General features: G+C 43.6%; 2 pseudogenes; one reads left to right on the top strand and one right to left on the bottom strand.

Moving 5' to 3' along the window:
- Window positions 1-994: 994 nt before the first annotated feature.
- On the bottom strand, window positions 995-2,309 carry LOC126792326 (ornithine decarboxylase-like; annotated as a pseudogene).
- LOC126792979 (uncharacterized) lies at window positions 1,057-1,170 on the top strand (annotated as a pseudogene).
- Window positions 2,310-7,750: the final 5,441 nt, after the last annotated feature.

Raw genomic sequence — 7,750 nt, 5'->3', positions numbered from 1 at the left:
ATCATAATTCTCTCCCATTGACGGAAATTTGTCCCATTGATTTTAGTTCCTCCAAATGAACCACTGTCAGAACTTTTGACAGAGACTTCAAAGTTCGAAACATCATTGTTCTGAAAACTCTCAACGTCATCGCCGAAAACCATTTGAAAAAAGGGAAATCAAAGATCAGAGATTATACAGCGGAAACACCAAAAAAAGAACAAAGATATGAACCTATCCAATTTGGGCCGGGGCGGGTCGGATCAAATCGGATCCGAGTCAAATCTGTCCGGGTCGGGTCTGGCCGGATCCGGGTCAAATATGTCCGGTTCGGGTCGGCTATGGTCGGGCCGGGTCAAAAAATTTCTGGGCCGGGGCGGGTTGAAAATGACCAGGGTGGTATTTAGGTTTGAATCGCCGAAACAATCCCAAACCTCTCCGAAAATTTTCCAAAGTCCTGTTGCTTATGCCTTTGCCCAATTCGATCGGATGGAGAGCTCGGGCCGGTGAGGTGGAGCCGGAAATTGGTGCGGTGGAGAGCTTGATGCGGGCCGGTGAGGTAGAGCTTGGAGGCGGAGGCAGAGGACGAAGCGGCGCTGGAGGCGGAGGCAGCGGACGAAACGGCGCTGGAGGCAGACAGTGATGAGCAGCTGGACGCGCCGCGGAGTGCCGACGTCGTCGGATGATTCCGACGAGGATAGAGGAAGGCGCCAAGCTCTTGCTGCAAGAACACTGCCGGTTCTAAAAGGTAAGAATACGAACCCAAAAATCAGAAAATAGAAAAGATTGGCTCTGATACCAAGTAGAATAAGTTGCTATATTGATTGTTATTGATGTGTTGAATTGATACAAGCTAAGCTATCTATCTATAGGAAAGATTGGAGAATATTGTGTTGTTGTATAGCACTAATCCTAATGATTAAATCTAGCTGTTAGCACTACCATGCTTATGCTTTACCAGCTCTTCAACACAGCTGTTCCAGCTCCTAACTCACGATAACAGCATGATCCTTGATCATTTAGTAAGGTATGTGATCTTGGCTGAACCAAAACCATTAAACTTATTGGTACGCGATGAGGTATAAGCACCCATAATGCATCGGATCCCATCAGAATTCTGAAGTTAAGCTTGTTTGGGCGAGAGTAGTACTAGGATGGGTGACCTCATGCAAAGACCTCGTGTTGCACTCCTCTTATAAAAATAAAAAAAATAAAAATTCCGCAATACCAGGCAATCGTTCACCTCTAGTTCTGGTAGCTGATGACCCTCCAGTAGCATATCAACCGGATTGCACGTCAGACCAAACACAGTCGAACTGTAAGTGCGAGCACCAACAACACCATTACCACATACCATCAGTTGGCATCCATCCATTTTCTCATTGTCATGACTATCGGCATTGAATATGAACTTCAAAAAAATGCATGAATCAACTAGGCTTGTGTTGGCTAAGAACATCATGGAGCTATAAAACTCTTCATTGACCAATATTGTCTAATCTACCCTCTCACGCGCTCCCCGATGATGTTGGTCACGAGTGTGAAAGCAGACTCTACAAAGAACCGACCTGGCTCGGCAATCACTGTTAAGCTTCGTCGCTCCTGATCTTCTGAAAATACTTGTCCACGGCGGTTTTCACCGCTGCCGCCGCAGCTTTAAAGCACAACACATCGGAGACAAAGCCACCGCCAATATTCAACACATGCATGGGAGGCATGCAAAGCCTGGTTGCCTCTTGAAATACCGCCTTTGCTTCCTTGATGGCTGTTTTCTATGATTCAGAATTGTGGAACTTACTTCCTATGTGAAATGACATCCCATCAACTTGGACCCCTGCAGTTTGAGCGAGTTGGAGAAGTTGAGGCACCTCTTCAGGAAGAGCACGGTACTTGGAACTCATTGGCAACCTGCTCCCACTCTCATCCGGAGCTTTGATACGAATTAGTAAAGAAACTTCGGGTGCAATTTTTGGATCTTATCAATCTCTTCCACCGAGTCGAAAGTGGTTATGTTTATGCCAACTTCAGCTGCGTACTTGATGTGAGAGCTAGCTTTACAAGGATTGGCATAGATAATGCGATCCGGAGAAACTCACAGAGCCAACATGGATTCAATCTCAGACCGTCTCGAACAGTCGAAACTTGAGCCAAGAGCCCCCAAGGTGGCGAGGAGATCCGGATGTGGATTGCACTTAACAGCATAGAATGGTTGCACCATGGGAAGATTCTTTTCCAGGTATCCATGAGTTCGACAAAAACTCCTAAATCTAGCATGTAAAATGCTTCCTCACTTTTTGTTTCTTGATTGTAGAAATTAGCTTTGTCGGCATGAATCACAGAGTAATTAGTGTTCGATTAGGCCATATATATGATTAATCTGTGTATGAATTCATCAAGCAATTACAAGCAATTTATTTCAACTTGGTATCGGAGCCAATTTTCTAGGTTTTTTCTCTTCTTTTTTTCCAACCGGTCACTGCCCGCTGCTCACCGCTGCCTCCTCTTGTCCGGCTTCGCCCCGCTGCCCTCCGACGCTTCTTGACGTCGCCGTCCTCCTTACCGCCCCCCCCCCGACGTCGCCGACCACCCCTGCTCGACCCGCAGTCTCCTCTGGCGCTGCTCTCCGACACTGCTCGATCGCTCCTCCGGCGCAGCTCCTCTCCGGCCGTCGTTCTTTTTCGTATCGAGTCGGCCTCTCTCCGCACCGCCAACCCGGCTTCCTTTTGCTCCGACCCGGCACGGCCCAACTTCGACCCGGCTCAGCCCAGATTCGACGCGACGCGACCCGGTCATCTCAAACCGACCGGGTCAACTCGACCCGACCCGGCCCGTCCAGATTCAGCAGCTTTTTTTCTGTTAGTGCATATTCACCGACAGTGCAAGTGCACTGGAGACAGTTTCTTCTCCGTTTTTTGTGCTTTTGTTCCTGCCTAATCCCTGCTTTTTTACATTGTTTCTTTTTCAATGGAATCTAGACACGAAGCGGAGGGTTCTCAGATTCCTGATGTTCTGACATTCGAAGTATATGTCAAAAGTTCTAACAGTGGTTCATTTGGGGGTGCCAAACTCAGCGGAACCAATTTCCGTAAATAGAAACGACTTATGGCTGCTCAGCTTCGTGGCATGCACAAGATGGGCATGTCACCGTCGTCACTAAGGCACCTAGTTCTGAGGATATTGTTGCCTACAATAAAGGGGACGACAACGATGGTCTTGTCATGTCCGTTGTAATAACCCGTTTTTTCCTGAATGATTATTGGATTGATTTTAAATTTAAAAAGTTTGTGAAACTCATTAAATGTGTTTGTGTCGCCTTGCGACGTCGGAAATTGAAAACGGAAACGTTATCGGAACTTCGATTTAAAAAAACGTTACGTATCCGCGACGAGAGAATCGACTTTTATTCCGTCGCTCGGTTGTGAAAACGTCCTTCACGAAAGTTGTAGAGCTCGGCGTTATGAGTTCGAGGACGCATCACGCGTTCGAATCGGACGTCGGACGTGAAAGTTATTAACGTTGGAAGTTAGTTTCCGATTTCGGAAACGAGTATAAAAAGAACATTTTTCAGTTTAGGGTTTCCATTTTTGGAAACCCCTCTCTCTCTCCTCACCCTGCCTCCTCTCTTCTCTCTCCCCGAGTTCTCTCTCTCTCACCTCAGAAAAATCGCCTCCGGCGATCTGCTTCCCTGGGCCGTCGTGGCTTTCACCGTCCAGCTCTACGGCATCGCAAGTACCTCTGCAGCAACCCTCAAGCTTGTCGTCCCGTGCCTCACCGCCGTGAAGCCGTACGAACGTCGCGAAGTTTCTGCAATTTCTCCGCCGTGCTCAAGGCGAGCTCACCACCATCAAATCGAGGTGAGGTTAGCTTATTTAGGTTGTTGTGATGCTTGGTTGTGGATTTTTGGTTGATTTAGTTTGAAATTGTGGAGATCGGAGAACGGTGGAGGAGGGGAGATACCACCGCCTTAGGCGGCGCGTGAAGGGCAATGGAGTGGCCTAGGGGCGGCGTGACGCCGTGAGAAGGTAGAGGAGAAGGAGAGAAGGAGAAATGGGGCGGCGGTGGCGTGCTACGCGTGGGCCCCACGCGCTACCACAGTGAGTGGCGCGTGTGCGCCATGCGCGGTCGCCGGAGGTGGCACGTGAACCCCATGCGCCGCCACGTGCGGCGGCACGTGAACAGTGTTTTCGAAACAGTAAATTTGTAAAATTTATTTTTACGTGCGGTAAATGTAAAAGTGATTTACGTACAGTAAATATAAATTGATTTTACATATGATAAATGTAAATGTAAATTACATTCAGGAAATGTAAAAATAATTTCGGAAGGGTAAATCGGTAATTATTATTTACTGAGACAGTATGTACTCGTACAGAAATACGTAATTAATATGCATTTGTACAGTTATACATGAATAGTAAATACGTGAATAGTAAATTGTTGAACAGTAAAATAATATTACTGTTTCGGCATTTAAGGTTTACGTAACGATTCTAAATTCTTCTTCCTTATCTTTTCAAGGTGATCGATAATTCAAGTAAAGGAATTACTTTCAGCATCGTGGAATTACGGTCAAGATTATAAGGTGAGTAAAATCTCACATTTACGAATCTACTCTTGCGGAGATTCAAGATTATGCAGAATTTTAAAGAATGAAATATGACATGTATATGATATAGTGGAATATATATTTGTATAAATGGTAAATAGGTACATATATATAATTTGCTATATTATATACTGTCAGGATTTTGTTGCAAATAAGATCATTTTGATGATAAGATATATATATTGAGCTTTTGATTTGATTGTACAATATAACGTGATGCTTATTGTACGTGGTTTTTAACATTGAGTTTTGTTAAAACGTGTTTTGTCTTCGGACGTGATTATGTCTTCGGACCAGTCTTCAGACGTGTTGGAATGTCGGAACCTAGCTTTTGGTCGGGCGAAAGTTACGATACAGTTAGAGCTCTAGTCTGTCTGTCGGGGTACTGCATATGAGGTAACAGATGGGTTATCGACTTATGAGTACCCATATATTTTTGATATTGGGTAACATATGGTTGTCCAATGTCGGCGGTGTACTATATGAGGGGTAACATAGGTGTACTAGCGCTCATGAGTACCCGTATTATAAATGCATTTGGGTAAACAGAGAGGTTGCTCAACTCCTCATGAACATATATATTTTCACATTATTAGACAACCAGATTGGCCGTCTAAAGAGTCATGAGTGCATTTATAATGGTTGATTTGTGGACTTTCGTATATATTTTATGCGAGTTGTATTTGTTGTTCTTACTCATATGAGCTGCAAAGCTTACCGGGTTTGTGTTTACAATCCCGGTGCACCTATTCGATGGTATAGGGGATAATTCCGCAGGTGTCGATTAGTGGAAATCGAAGGACAACTCTGAAGACTTGAAGTTGTTTTTATCTTATCTTGTGGTGAGAATTATTTGTGGATTTTTGTGAGGATTTATACATTTCCATTTGTTATAATGTTGAATTATAAATTTGGTTTGTAATAATCGGTTTGTCTGAGTTGTATTTTGAACTCAGATATGATCCACTGTGACATTAAAATTATTTCGATTTATTGAGATTGTTTTAGATTTTTTCATGATTTCAAAATTAGAGTTTCATACTCGAAATTTTGGGGTCGTGACATCCGTCTTGTGGAATGCTATGAATGACGAGATAATTGATCTAGTGGAGGCTTGTGCCACTGCGGAGGCAATATGGGAGACACTGGCCAGCTTATATACTAATGACTCTGATTTTATACAAGTTCATGAGTTAATGTGCACAAATTTGGCATTACACCAGGATGGGCAACCGATGACACACTATTTCACCAAACTGAAGAATATTTGGGCTGAGATTGATGTGAAACGTCCTTGCATGATCAAAAATCAAGAGGATATTGTTTGGTACCAAAAGGAGAAGGAGCTTGAACGAGTTCACCATTTCCTGAAAGGTCTTGATACAAAGCATACCAGTGCGAAATGCGAATTGCTCCAAATGACTAAACCACCTAGCCTCCTCACCGTTTTCACCTATATCCGAAAGGATGAGTCTCAGCAAGAGAGTATTCTTCCGGCACCGGCTGTCGTTTCCAGTCTTACTGTTCATGCTAGATCTCCGGCACCACCCTTTCCGCAAGCAACTTCATTTCCACTTCATCGACAAGGACCACCACCAGGCTTCGGGAATCAGACCCGCCCTTCTTGCTCTTATTGTCATGATACTAACTATGTTCGTGTGACCTGTTGGAAATTGTATCCACACCTACATCAGGCAAAACAGCTATTCAATTAGTTCCATAACCAGATCTCTTTGGTGTGGTTGGGCATGATCATCATACCACTGGAGGAGCACCTACAGCCTTCATCGCTAGTCGTGGTCAAATTGGTATGGCTTTCAATATTTCTAACTTTGTTAGTTTTGATACATGGATTATTGATTCTGGTGCATCTGATCATATGACTTATAACAAATCTTATTTTACCGTACAGTCTTCTCCACCCGTACCATATGTTACTAATGCTAATGGTGAAGCATTCCCCGTGTTAGGGACATGGTTCGTTCGTATGACTCCCACCATAGAGCTTCACAATGTGCTCTATGTACCTGCTTTATCTTATCATTTGATATATGTTGCCCAATTGAACGCTGACACTCAGTGCTATGTGACCTTTTTTCCTATGTATGTGATATTTCAGGATCTTCTCACCGGAACGGTAATTGGTCGGGGTTATCTTAGGGGCCGGTTGTTTCATCTGGATCTAACATACGCAGGGGAAAAACCAGGGGGACAGTCTCAGACCGCTTTACTCTCCACTTCTGACAAGCTAAGTGAAGTTTGGTTATGGCATCGTCATTTAGGGCATCCATCTTTTAGTGTTATGAAAAAATCCATGCCTACTTTGTTTATTCGTGTAGACGAGTCTTTTTTATGTTGTGAGACATGTGTTTTAGGCAAGAGTCATTGATCTACTTATTCCCCTAGTACTACTACTAAAAGTATTATTGCTTTTGAATTAATTAATTCTGATGTTTAGGGGCCCTCTAAAGAGTCTACTGTGTCAAGAATTTGGTATTTTGTGTCATTTATTGATGATTGCACACTTCTTTCATGGATTGTTTATTATTGATCTACTAACAGAGACATGTATGTTAGACTGCACTCCCATTGATACCCCTATTGAGCAGAACCATCGGTTAGCAGAGTACCCAGATCAAGACCCTACTGAAAAACCTCGTTATCAGAGGCTAGTTGGACGCTTAATTTACCTATCACATACCAGACCAGATGTTGCGTATGCAGTAAGTGTAGTGAGTCAGTTCATGCATAATCCCAGTGAGGACCACATGGATGCTGTTGTAAGGATTTTGAAGTCAGCTCTAAGGAGATGAGTAATGTTCTCTAATATCCTTGAAATTTGTGGCTTCATATCCTTGAAATTTGTGGCTTCATAGATGCAGACTGGGCTGGAAATATTACAGATCAGAGATCCACATCAAGGTACTTTACTTTTGTTGGGGGTAATCTTGTTACATGGAAGAGTAAGAAACAAAAGGTGGTAGCACGATCTAGTGCTGAAGCAGAATACAGAGGTATGGCTCTGGGAGTGTGCGAATTGTTATGGCTTAGAAATTTGCTACAAGATTTGGGTATTAAGCCTAAATGTGCTATGCAGCTGTACTGTGACAACAAGATAGCTATTGATATTTCACATAATCATGTGCAACATGATCGTACAAAACA

Source organism: Argentina anserina, chromosome 4 (genome assembly GCF_933775445.1).
Source record: "Argentina anserina chromosome 4, drPotAnse1.1, whole genome shotgun sequence".
Lineage (NCBI taxonomy): Eukaryota > Viridiplantae > Streptophyta > Magnoliopsida > Rosales > Rosaceae > Argentina > Argentina anserina.
The sequence above is the reverse complement of the archived record's forward strand: the minus strand, read 5'-3'. Positions and strand labels throughout refer to the sequence as shown.